Source organism: Mus caroli, chromosome 3, assembly GCF_900094665.2.
Source record: "Mus caroli chromosome 3, CAROLI_EIJ_v1.1, whole genome shotgun sequence".
NCBI lineage: Eukaryota > Metazoa > Chordata > Mammalia > Rodentia > Muridae > Mus > Mus caroli.
The window spans coordinates 55,411,564-55,420,982 of record NC_034572.1 but is presented as its reverse complement, the minus strand read 5'-3'; positions in this window follow the sequence as shown (position 1 = coordinate 55,420,982).

The window sequence follows — 9,419 nt, the reverse complement described above, 5'->3', positions numbered from 1 at the left end:
CTATACCAGTACCATGCCGTTTTTGTCACAATTGCTCTGAAGTAAAGCTTTAGGTCAGGCATGATGATTCCACCAGAAGTTCTTTTATCCTTAAGATTTTTTGCTATCCTAGGTTTTTTGTTCTTCCAGATGAATTTGCAGATTGCTCTTTCTAATTCGTTGAAGAATTGAGTTGGAATTTTGATGGGGATTGCATTGAATCTGTAGATTGCTTTTGGCAATATATCCATTTTACAATGTTGATCCTGCCAATCCATGAGCATGGGAGATCTTTCCATCCTCATGCAGAAAAATTAATGAAACGTACTACAACATGATGCTGCCTCTGCATGTATATCCATATATAAGCACAACTCAGAAAATAATTGAAGGCAACAAATAAAATATCAAAGTGGAAAAAAAGTGGAATAAAAAGCTATAAAGAAGATACAAACTTACGGAAATCTAGAAATGAAAAGTCTAGGTAAACAAACAGGAACTGCAGACTCAACCATCACCCACAAAATATGTGAGATGCATTAGAAGTAAATAGGGAAGCCCAGAAATATTACACCATGCAGCAGGTCTCTCACAGGAGGTTTATTGGGAGGGCCACACAAAGGAAGCCACTGTGAGAACGAAGAGATAAGACAGAGGGGTCAGGGAGAACAAAGCTTTTTTTGGACCTGTGACACATGTTTAAAGGGGTTAGTGAAGTGACAGAGGTCACAGTGTATGTGCAAAGGGATGCTGTCACCTCTTGGGTCACTAGATGGCAAATCTTATCACAGGGCCCTCGAGAGCTCACTGGAAAGATGACTGATTGTTGTGAAGTCACTTCTAGGTGTCCATGGATATGCCTGATTGCCAACAAGATAGAAGAGAGAATCTTAGGAATTGAAGATTCAATAGAAGAAATGGATATATCAGGCAAAGAAAATGTTAAATCCTAAAATGTCCCAACACAAAATATTAAGGAAATTTGAAAAACTATGAAATGAGCAAATCTAAGATTAACAGGAATAGAAGAATACTAGGTCAAAGACCAGAACGTATTTTTAACAAGATCACAAAAGATAATTTTTTAATGAAACGAGTTGCCTATAAAGTTACAAAAAGCTTACAAACACTCCTTGCAACTAAAACACTAAACACACACACACACACACACACACACACACACACACACACACACAAAGAACAAATATTCAAAACTTCAAGGGAAATCGAGTAAGTAATTGGGTTTAAGTCCAATTAGACAATTGTTGGTTACCTCTTTAACATAAGTGCCAGTCTTATACCTTTGAGGATACATTGCCAATTGGGTCATTGTTGTTGTCCATAGGCATTAGAGCTGGGTAGTAGTGGGAGGACCCATGTAGTTTTTCTACCTTAGCAGCTTGCATAGCTGTTTTCAGACTATGAGACCTAATATTCTGTCAGGAGGGTTCCAGCCTGATTGCTCCGAGTCCTCTGTCTGAAGAATATAGTGTCTTCAGCAATGTCTTCAATATCTGGGATGAAACAAAGAGCAACAGTAGTAGCCCATGTTGTTTTCAACGTCCTTGGAGCCCTTGACCATCAACCCAAGAGGAGGTTTCACATTCCTGGCACTGGGGTTTTTTGTTAGTCTATGGCTCTTGGGGGAAATTTAATAACACTTTTTATATGACATCACATCTAAAGTTTTACCAGTTAAGCACATAAACACCATTACATTAAAGTTTTAATGAAGTATCACAAAAACATGTGAGACTGAAAGACAATGACTGATATGGAAAGGCATAGGAACTTAGGTAAGAAAATATGTGAAGAACTAAGAAAATAAAGGACAGATCAGATTATAGCCACTATCAAGAATGTGGTAGGGTTTTGATAAGATGATTGCTATAGCCCTGACTGATTTGGGAGGATTTGGGATTGGCTTCAGTGAAGAAAATCTGGATTGCGGAGATCCTAGAGAGGTTACCATCATGCAACCCAACTAGGAGGCAGTTGGATGTGGGCTTGTATTAAACTGACAAGTAATGAAAAATATGAGATATATCTCAAGACAGAATTGACAAATCTGACCAAAGTTAAGAATATGATGTGAGAAGAAACAGGACAAAGTTTATCATTTTGTACTAGGCACCAAGGAAAGAGTCCCATTTACTATGAGAAAAGAGACCTCAGATGGACAGGTTTCTTTTGCTTCATTTCCAAGATAAAATTTATATTAATATTTGTTCTTTCAATATTTGTCATTTTAATAATTATATGTCTATATAAATCATAGCCATAAATCTTGGCCTAAAGAAAACTAATATCAGAGTTTGTGGTTCCATTCAACATAGGCACTAACATTAGACTCTAGTTAATCCTTCACCATTTATCCTCAAAACCACATTTATACATCTTATCTAAGTGCAAAATTCATACATCCTTGTGTTTCATTCATGGGTTTTACTTCCATCTCCATAATTAGTAGCCCCATCTCTTTTCTATCTACCTTGCCTTGATTATCAATTCAATGAATTCTGGTCTGGACCCTTCAATACCTGAACTCCTCTCCGTCCAGCTAATGTAAGTTTTAGTCCCTGTCCTATGAATAATCAAACCATCTGCTTGCTCAACAGAAACCACTAAGCTGCCAAACACTGCTGGAGAAAAATTATATAACTGTATTGCTTAGACTTATCCCACAGCCAGTCTCCAACCTTGATTCAGTCCTTAGTATGGTTGCCAGCCCTTTAATCTCTGCTCAGATATTTTTCCCTTTGCCAAGGTAACAAATTTATGTTTTAACACTCCCACTCAGCTTTCACTTTTATATCCAAACAAAATTAATTCTGTAGGTGATTAACTTATTCAAATTTCCTCCTCCATACTTCATCATTATGCATATTATCACTAGTCTGCACTCACTACATTCAACCACTCTAGTTTTAGCTCCAAATGTCTCTTCCAGATCTTGCTCCATTATTAATGTCTCCTTCACTGATTTCTTTCTCTTCCTCAACAAGTATGCAAAAGTCTCTTCCTATCCTAATGATGACCTTACTCTTTTTTCTGGTCCCTTTTAAGTTAATATTTTTGTTACATATATTCCATAAGTAAAATCATGACCTATAGTAGTCACATCCATCTACTCTGTTTATTAGTTCAGAGATCATCAGTTTGCTATCATGTCTTAAGTTTAATAATTTATTTTTCATTTTTATCCAATTGACCATCTCTGTAGCATCAACTATGGTTATCTAAAGTTTTCCTCTTGGATTTCTTCAGTCTTAAATCCTGGCCCAAATTCCCTGTATCACTCACAGTTTTTCTCAACCAATTTATCCTCTGTCTTAAACACATATACCTTTAGTTACAATAGAAGCCATAAAAATTTGCAACTCAGATAGCTATTCTTAAAAGACTAACATATCTCAAGCAGAACCTTCACTCACTGAGGATAATTTAACCTGGCAACTGAAAGTAGTGGGAATTACACTGTAAACCAATTATTTAGCATGAGACTCTTGTGATGAGTACTTTTCATCTTTGAAGAATGATTCTTTATATTATTTTTTATTAGATACCTTCTTCATTTACATTTCAAATGCTATTCCCTTTCCTAGTTTCCTCTCTGAAAGTCCCCTATATACTTCCCCTGCCCTGCTCCCCAACCCACCCTCTCCTGCTTCCTGGCCCTGGCATTCCCTGTAATGGGGCATATAATCTTCACAAGACCAAAGCCCTCTCTTCCCATTGATTGCTGACTAGGCCATCCTTGGCTACATATGCAACTAGAGACACAAGCTCTGGGGAGTACTGGTTAGTTCATATTGTTGTTCCTTCTATAGGGCTGCAGACCCCTTTAGCATCTTGGGTACTTTCTACAGCTCTGAATCAATTATGAAGAGCTGTCTTTCAGTAGTGTCACTTTCTAATAAATACTGTATTTAGGAAAGGCTCTGCCAGAGCAGCTCCATCACAGCCTCTCCTGCTTTATTACTGTTAATCCTTCATTTTTCCTCCATTAGAAACTCCCTTTTACTCACCAAGTCAATGCCACACTTCTTCTTTGCTGAGCCTTTGCAGATTCTGCATCATAATCAGTTTCTAAGTTACTCCAAAACTACACACTCAGCCGGGCGTGGTGGTGCACGCCTTTAATCCCAGCACTCAGGAGGCAGAGGCAGGCAGATTTCTGAGTTCGAGGCCAGCCTGGTCTACAAAGTGAGCTCCAGGACAGCCAGGGCCATACAGAGAAACCCTGTCTCGAAAAACCAAAAAAAAACAAAAAAAAACAAAACAAAAACAAAAAAAAACTACACACTCTTCAGAGTACAGTTCAGATGATATTTACTAGCCAAAACCTCATCACTGAAGCAGAAACCAGAAGCAAAAAGGACAAGGGACTGCACTTACTGTCATAATCAACTGTGCATCCCCAAATCATTGTTTCTTAAATATTTAAAAATGTTTAGGAAGGTTTTACAGAATAATAATAAAAAAAAGGTGTTGTGTTTTGACATAACCATTAAAACTTGTCTGAAACAAAACCAGGACCAAAACATTGTTCTTTAGGAGGAAGGATAATGGTAGACACTCACACTCTGTTACTACTTTATGGATTTGTTAGAGAAAAGATATGTTGCTAATAGAGACAAAGACATAGTGGTGCCATTCTTAAAGATACATATTGTATTACAAGCAATGAAACACATATCATTAATGTCAAAAGTAGAATGCTGTCAGCCCCTGAAGTGTGTTCACTCAGTAGGGCTCAGAGAAAGCCTACCAAAGGTCAGGAGGCTTCCACAGCATGACATCATCACTGGCTAGTTGACTCCTTCTGACTTGATGCATATTGTAAGTGGCATTTCTTGCTGTACAGTCACCTCTGCAAGATATCCTTTAAACCTGGAAGAATAAACAGTAATGCAAAAAAGCTCTCTGAACTGGGGACAACTCACCAAGCTGCTTCTGCATTTCACAGCTTTGAAGTAATGTCCCATTACTGCTGTGAGTTCAGACACAGAGACTCATGTTTGCTAAAGCAGCTTCCTTTGAAATTCATCTCAACTGAAGTACAAAAGCAAAAGTTAAGTAAGCATACATAAATTTAACTAGTGTATCACTCTACATGTATTATTAATCTCCAAAAAAAGAAAAGAAACAAAATTTTTATGTTCATGTGTGTGAAAATATTTGAATTCAGAAGTATAAAGTAAAAATTTCAATGTAGTGAAGCTAGTGAGTAACAAAATCCAAATTAAAAAACAAGTCAAAGCCAAGAAATTTTTTCTTTTACCTACTATTTGTTCTAAGGAAGAAATGAAAAATCAAGGTTGAAGAAATCAATCTGAAGGCAGCATACAATGGAAATTACTGACAGGCTCTTCCAGGACTTCTGTCTGAGAAAATAACCTCACATTCAGATTTGTAAAATTCTGTCCCTCTTCCTCATTGAGTATGGGTTTTTATTATTAGACATGAAAGAATTATGCAAATCTTTTCACATTTTAGAAATTGAAATGTTTGTCATAGACCTACCTATTCTCAAGGCATTTGATGTATGCAAAAACATGGAAAATGAATAGAATAAGAATCAAATAAGTATCTGTAAACAATTTCAGTAACATATTTGCAAAAAGAGTGAATGGCTCAATAGTCATTTGAATTTTACTATAAATTTCATTTAAAATTCTATATAAGATCCTACCAGTCTCCTTCTGTGCCCAGGAGTTAAGGCTGTCACACAGCCCTCCATACCCAAATTCTACCCACAGAGAGCTGGTCTCCCAGGAGTGTTGTCACTCCTAAGCTCACATGTGAGATGACCAGTTTTGCTCCAATAACTGGACAAAGAGAGACCCTCCAGGAGACCACAGGGCTCAGGAACTGAAGAGTTGTCAAGGACAGGAGACTTCCAGTCACCATCTGCACCCTGGAGTTAAGGCTGTGCAACAGCTCTCCAAATCCAAATACCCCTGAAGAGAACTGATCTTGCAAGAGTCCTGACACACCTAAGATCTCAGGCTTACAGGCCCACACAATGGACAAGCTCCAGTCAGAGACAGCAAGACCAAATAACACTAGAGATAACCAGATGGCAAGAGGCAAGTGCAAGAACCTAAGCAACAGAAACCAAGGTTACTTGGCATCAAAAGAACCCAGTTCTCATACCACAGCAAGCCCTGGATGCCCCAACACACTAAAAAAGCCAGACTTGGAATTAAAATAACACCTCAAGATAATGATACAGGACTTTAAGAAGGACATAAACAACTCCCTTAAAGAAATACAGGAGAACACGGGTAAATAGGTAGAAGCCCTTAAAGAAGAAACACAAAATCCCTTAAAGAATTACAGGAAAACACAACTAAACAGGTGAAAGGATTGAACAAAACCATCCAAGATCTAAAACTGGAAATAGAAATAATAAAGAAATCATAAAGGAAAACAACCCTGGAGAAAGAAAACCTAGGAAAGAGATCAGGAGTCATAAATGCAAGCATCACCAAAAGAATAGAAGAGATAGAAGAAAGAATCTCAGGTACAGAAGATACCATAGAAAACACTGACACAACAGTCAAAGAAAATACAAAATAAAAAATGCAAAAAGCTCCTAACTAAAAACATCCAGGAAATCCAGAAGACAATGAGAAGACCAAACCTAAGAATAGTAGGTATAGAAGGGAGCAAAAATTCCAAACTTAAAGGGCCAGTAAATATCTTCAACAAAATTGTAGAAGAAAACTTTCCTAAACTCAAAAAAGAGATACCCATGAATATACAAGAAGCCTACAGAAGTCCAAATAAATTGTACTAAAAAAGAAATTCCTCCCATCACATAATAATCAGAACAACAAATGCACAAAACAAAGAAAGTATTAAAAGCAGTAAGGGAAAAACGTCAAGTAATATATAAAGGCAGACCTATCAGAATTACAGCAGACTTCTCAACAGGGACTGTGAAAGCCAGAAGATCCTGGACAGATGTTACACAGACCCTAAGAGAACACAAATGTCAGCCCAGGCTAATATACCCAGCAAAGCTCTCAAATACCATAGACAGAGAAACAAAGATACTCCGTGGCAAAACCAAATTTACACATCTTTCCACAAATCTAGCCATACAAGGGAAAATAGATGGAAAATGCCAATGTAAGGAGGGAAACAACACCCTAGAAAAGGCAAGAAAATAATCTTCTTTCAACAAACCCAAAAGAAGACAGCCACACAACCATAATTCCACCTCTAACATCAAAAATAATAGGAAGCAACAATAACTATTCCTTATTGTTTAACTCTTCTGTAGTGTCTTGAGGTGATTTGTCAATTTCTGTAGATAGATGTAATAAGACTGAAAGCCAGATTACCATTATTCTTTAGAGACAGAGTGAATTTATATTAATAAAATGCTTTCTAATTTAAAAAAAAAAACTAGTCCTTAATGTCTCTTAACATCAATGGATTCAATTTCTCAATAAAAAGACATATATCAACAGACTAGATATATAAACAGGACCCAGCATTTTGCTGCATACAGGAAACTCACCTCAGTGTCAAAGACAGACACTACCGCAAAGTATAAGGCTAGAAAACAATTTTCCAAGCAAATGATCCCAAGAAACAAGATGGAGTAACCATTCTAATATTGAATAAAATTGACTTTCAACCAAAAATTATCGAAAAAGAGAAAGAAGAACACTTTATACTCATCAAAGGAAAAATCTACCAAGAATCTACCAAGATGAACTCTCAATTCTAAATATCTATGCTCCAAATGTAAGGACACCCACATTCATAAAAGAAACTTTACTAAAGCTCAAAGCACAGGAACATGGAATAATCATTATACAGACCACATGAAGTTCAGGATGAAGAAATACCGAAGAGTGAATGATTCAGTCCTACTCAAAAGAGGGAACAATATAATCAAGAGAAGTAGATGGTGGGAGGGACTTAGGAGGAAGAGGGTGGAGGAAGAGGGGCAGAATCAGGTATGGGAGGAGATGGAGGAGATGCAGAGAGGGTCACTTACCCATCTTCAAAAATTTAACCCAGAATTGCTCCTGTCTAAAGAAAATACAGGAACAAAGAGTGAAACAGAGACTGAAGGAAAGGCCATGAAGAGACTGCCCCACCTGGGGAGCCATCCCACATGCAGACACCAAACTCAGACAGTATTGCTGATGCCAAGAATTGCTTGCTGACTAGAGCCTGGTACAGCTGTTTCCTGAGAGGCTCTGCCAGATTCTGAGCAATACAGATGCGGATGCTAATAACCAACCATTGGACAGAGCGCAGGTACCCCAGTGGAGGAGTTAGGGGAAGGTCTAAAAGAGCTGAAGGGGCCTTATCAGGTATCAGTAGGATGGGAGGCCCTTGGTCCCGTGAAGTCTTGTTGTCCCATTGTAGAGGAATGCTAGGGCAGTGAGGCTGGAGTGGGTGATTGAGTGGGAAAGCACCCTCATAGAAGCAGGGTAAGGGGGATGGGATAGAGCGTTTGCAGAGGGGAAACTGGGAAAAGGGATAACATTTGAAATGTAAACAAATAAAATATCTAATTTTTAAAAAAATCAAAATGTTGATGCTTCAGTCCTTCTCAGAACAGGGAGCAAAATACTCACTGGGGGTAGAGGGTGGGAGGGTCTTGGGAGGAAGAGATGAGAGAAAGGAGGAAAGGGGGACAGGATCAGGTATGGGAGGAGACAAGAATGATATACAGAACATCAGGTATTTGAATAGAGGGATGGGGAACTAGGGGTAGCCACCAGCAAGTTCCAGATACCAGGAAACCAAGAGGCTCCCAGAACCCAACAGGGATGAGATTAGCAGAAATGCCCAACAAATGGGAGAGAGAACCATATCCAGAGGTTAGGCAGGGCCCCCTGTTGGGGGAGGAGGCCACTCATCTCCATTTTTTTTTTTTTTGAGAAAGCAGAATTATACTTTTATTTTTTTATTTTTTATTAGGTATTTATTTCATTTACATTTCCAATGCTATCCCAAATGTCCCCCACATGCTTCCCCACCTAGTCTCCCTCCCACCCACCCACTCCCACTTCTTGACCCTGGCGTTCCCTTGTACTGAGGCATATAAAGTTTGCACGACCAATAGGCCTCTCTTTACACTGATGGCCAACTAGGCCATCTTCTGATACATATGCAGCTAGAGACATGAGCTCCGGGGGGTACTGGTTAGTTCATATTTTTGTTCCACCTATAGGGTTGCAAATCCCTCCAGCTCCTTGGGTATTTTCTCTGGCTCCTCCATTGGGGGCCCTGTGATCCATCCAATAGTTGACTGTGAGCATCCACTTATGTGTTTGCTAGGCCCCGGCATAGTCTCACAAGAGACAGCAATATCTGGGTCCTTTCAGCAAAATCTTGCTAGTGTATGCAATGGTGTCAGCATTTGGAAGCTGATTATGGGATGTATTCCCAGATGTGGCAGTCTC